Source organism: Siphateles boraxobius, unplaced genomic scaffold (genome assembly GCF_051911475.1).
Source record: "Siphateles boraxobius isolate OS27281-9 unplaced genomic scaffold, OSU_SipBor_1 19, whole genome shotgun sequence".
NCBI lineage: Eukaryota > Metazoa > Chordata > Actinopteri > Cypriniformes > Leuciscidae > Siphateles > Siphateles boraxobius.
This window is the reverse complement of record NW_027508799.1, coordinates 16292195-16297086: the sequence shown is the minus strand read 5'-3', so window position 1 is coordinate 16297086 and position 4892 is coordinate 16292195.

Below are 4892 nucleotides of genomic sequence, written 5' to 3'. Positions count from 1 at the left end.
TCTAGTAAATTATTTAATCCACTGAACACTGCTATGGTAATATAAAAACACTCTCCCAACAGCAAATACTGTTTCTTTTTAGCCTAATTCCTAGTTTTTTTCCTAAAATTAAAATTGTATAGTTGTATATATCACTTGTGATGGTATTTTGTATAGATATGGCCAGACGTGCAGTCTACCAATAACATTAGAGCGACAGCACTACGAACGCCCACAAGCGACATCATAGTACAGAGCCTAGCGACATACAGCGACAAAGTCGCTGGCGGTGTGAACGGGGTTTAAGATAACTTCACGAGACCGGCGAGATGCCTCCACAGGGTGGGAGATACACGGCGTGATTGACAGCTTTGACACCAAATGGATGTACGTGAAAATCAGATGACATGATTTCACAACTTTTCATTGGACATTTAGATAATGTGAAGCATACTGTATACGGAAATGAACCTGGACATTCTATCCGTCGAAAAATCTAAAAATCGGCAAAATGGACATACACGGTTTTCATCGGACAGCGACGATATGCTCGCACTGCAAGCAGAGCAGCTGATGCAATTATCGCATGCCAATGTGCACTGGCTTGTTTGATACTCTTGAAGTAGATTGGTCTCTCAAGGCGATCCCAATTACGTTGTCACGTCGACTTTACGGCTTCAGGGAACGAGGGTTACATTAGTAACTGAGACATTTCTTCTTGCAGATTGCACAAAAACGTCAAAGTGAAATGCTCAATGAGTGACCCTGTAAGTGATTTAAGGTTCATCTGCTGTAGATTAATGTGAATCTGGCAATGTTTTACTACGTATCATGACAACATTATTGTACGTATCATGGCAGTTAATGCTCTATCGCATTTGAAATTAACGTAACGTTACCACCTAATACTAAACCCTGACCTAAACCTAACCGATGCTGTTAACAAAAGCAAACGTGAGATAAAAGCGAGTTTACTGAAGCAACCATGCTATTTCCGCTTGCTTCTCCAAGTCTTTGTGCTCTTTTTGTGATAATTATAATTTGTCTGGAAAAAAGCTAATGTTTTTTGTTGTTTTATGGCACTAGTGTTCATTTCAGCTGGAAACTGCAGTGAATTGTATATAGGAACGTACCTACAGTAGAGGAATTTTTTTTTCCAACTTGATCTGTGTTGCTTGTCTAGCATATTCATCACGTTTTAAGTATTTTTAAACATTGATTTTAACTGCATAATTAGACACAAATACACATTGGGAAGAATTTTTTTTTTTTTTTGCATTGTAAGAGGTTGTGTACAGCTTCTCATTGTGCATGTGTGGCAATGCAAGTCATGCCTGCAGATGCATTAAATCAATGCAGAGGTTATTGAGCTGCATGGGTCCCTGGCATGCACAGATAGCACGTCAACTTTGAGGAATTTCATCTTTTAATACTGTGACAGGGGACATAAATCTACATCACAGGACCTGCAGAGAGAAGGAGAGCGTGTGTATTTGAGACAAGAGGGAGGGAATGAGAGATGCACAGATGACAGTGTTTTGTGATTTGTCACAAACCCTGCAGCAATTTTGCACCTTCAGCAAACTGTCCCTCCTAAGAGCCTCATTGAGTGGAATTGCAATTTCTTGCTGCACTTTGAGATCAGGTCTCCTGTAGAAAATGTATGCTGTCTGGAAAGACAATGATGCCCCCAAGTGTAGTTTAAACAAAATTAATATTTCACTGCAGATTGAGGTCATAAAAGTTGCATTAGGCGTACGATACACAGAGATTACAGAGCATTCAGACAAAGATCCAGAGCGATCAGTGATATAGTCTTATCGGTCCTGTATATTACGTGTCTTCAACTATTGTGCACACTGTAAAATGGTAAAAGACTGTAAAATGCTACAGTGAAAACACTTTATAATTCCCTTACTTATAGTGTCCTATTTGTGTGTATACAGTAAAAACATTGCAAGCATTATGGCATTATAGTATAAAGAAATGTTATGATAAAAAATAAGAAACTAAGTGCCATTTTGGTTACACTTTATTTTACAGTGTCAATGTCACCTATGTTACATGTAGTTACTATAGTAATAACTATAAATTATGCATAATTACATGCAATAAACCTAAACCAAACCAAGCCCTAATCCTAACCCTATGGTAAGTACATCTAGTTCATTAATATCACTCAGCACTTAAATGTATAATTAGCGTCACGGTTGGTTTTGATTCATGTTCCTGTTTCACCTTAAAATATAACCCTTTTTTTTACAGTCCTGTTCTACATGTTTGTTCTATGTACTTTATAACTAGGTATAAAGTTATAACCCATATTAAGTCCAAGTAGTTATATCAACTACATTGTTATGAAGTTATATCAACTACTTATATATCTTGCTTAAGTACGCTTAAGTAGAAGTAAAAGCACACAAACTGTAAAATAAAGTTCAGCCATCATTTATTTAAAAGAAAGATAGCACAAGCACACCTTTTAAGCTGTTTATTCTAAAAGAAAAAAATATTTGTTGGGTTTTAAAACAGTTCAGGTCAGAAACAACTGATATACTGTTCAAAATGTAGACTTGGTGTTTGGCAAATTTAGTGGAACATTAATGGTTATATATCAAGACTATAATATATATATATAAAGACTATTATATATTAAATCAAATCACAAAACAAACACACACACACAAATTTAACAAAATATTGTCAAAATGTAGGGCTAATAATTAACCTTATAAGAACTTATAAGAAGCCAGAAACCATCATAGACACTCATCCCATTGAGAGCCGCCTCCTATTGGTCCACCAGAGTAAACTCCTCCATTAAGCCCCACCTTTGTGCTATGACAGGCATGGTAAACCCCGAAGCCATTACATGACATTATCTGTTAATTGAATGTCCCTTCAGATTACATGGATGAGAGGCTCAAATGAGGAAAGCTAATGACCAACTGGAAGAAAAAGAGAGATTGAACTCCCAGTACAGGAATTATGATTAACAAATATTCAAGCAATATATTGATTGTGCACCAGTATTTAAAACTGTTCTTATCACTTAGTTATTAAGTGTGAGTTTTTGGAGGGGGTGTTCACTTATATAGTGTAATAATATAGTAGCAACAAATAATAGATTGGAAAAAGTCTTAAATCAAACAAATTATTTATCCATTTGAAGTAAAAAATAAAAAAAATAATAGTATGTTTTAATGCAACAGGATCTAATAAATTTGAATAAAAGGAAACATTTCAAATATATCAGGTATTATATTCCTTATATAAATGGTATAGAACATTTTATATTGCTTCAGTTACCAATATAATGACAGAGACAAATGAGAAAATGCATATACAAATATAACAAGATAACAATGTAAACAGATAAATTAGAGCAAGATAAATTAACATATTTAGGACTAAAATGAATTCAAGAATCTATGAACATGCAATCATATCACTTGAAATTTAATATATAAAGTTGCCAATAAGTAAAAAGTTTTGTACTGCATAAAATGGTCATTTTAAAACTTGAAGTATAGTCATTTTGTATAGTTTAACTTTATTTTACTCCACTCCAATCTTGAATACGGAGGCTGAACATTATTTTTCAAAACATATATTTAATGCTTTTAAATTGCCTCGGCTGCAGTAAACCTCAATTTGAACTCATGGAAACAGTTCTAGTTCTCCTAAAAACATCATAATATATAATAATAATTAAAAACTTAAAAAATTAACCTTATTTTGTTCATTTGACATCTTAAGTGATATTTCATTTGAAAAATTGAATATACTGCAATACAATTTGTTGTCAGGTAATAAAGTATAGTTTATATTTAAATTAACGGGTGATATCAGCTAAATTGGGGGCACTTTTTGGTAAATCCTTTGGGACAATAATACAATACCATATATGCCTTTTCCATGTGTTTTTATGATTCATAATGACTTTTTTTGATAATTTTGTGTTGAAATTATGTAATAAAATATAATTATTTAGGCCCTACATTTCTTGAAACATCAGCTGTGCCAACCTTTTTTGCATGAGCAGTTTCATGTAAAATGGGCCAGTTGTTCAGGTAAAATGGGCCAGTCAAACTGCAAAGGGAAATAGTAGGCTAATTTATCCTCAATTTTAATTTTAAAACACAATTGCTTATACAGCCACATGACATTTAAACTGCAGTTAAACAAACATATTCATATGCGCCATTAAAAAAAACATTTTGGGTGCAAACCCACGTATTCAAATGTGCAATTAAAAAAGTCAATTTTGGAACAGCATTGACTGATGTTAGTGGTGTGTTTGTGTGTGTGTGTGTGTGTGTGTGTGTGTGTGTGTGTGTGTGTGTGTGTGTGTGTGTGTGAGGGCACACATGTCTGGTTTGCTATCTTTGTGGGGACTCTCCATAGGCATAATGGTTTTTACACTGTACAAACTGTATATTCTGTCCCCTTACACTAATCCTACCCCTAAACCTGCCCATCACAGAAAACTTTATGCATTTTTACATTTTCAAAATTCAAAGTTTAGTATATTTATTAAACCTTTTCCCTCGTGGGGACTGCTGGCTGGTCCACACAATGTAGGTGATCTCAGGTTTTACTATCCTTGTGGGGACATTTGGTCCCCGCAATGTAATATAAACACAGGCAGACACACACACACACACAGACACACACACACACACACACACACACACACACACACACACACACACACACACACACACACACACACACACACACACACACAGATGATGGCCCATTTTAGCTGAAACCATGTGGTCCATTTTACCTTAGTGGGGTAAGGTAAATTGGGTCACCAAGAAAAACATCACTTTTTCAAAAAATATGTTCATATACCAAACTAACAACATTATTTCTGATTGATGCCATCAAGACGGATATTATGCATA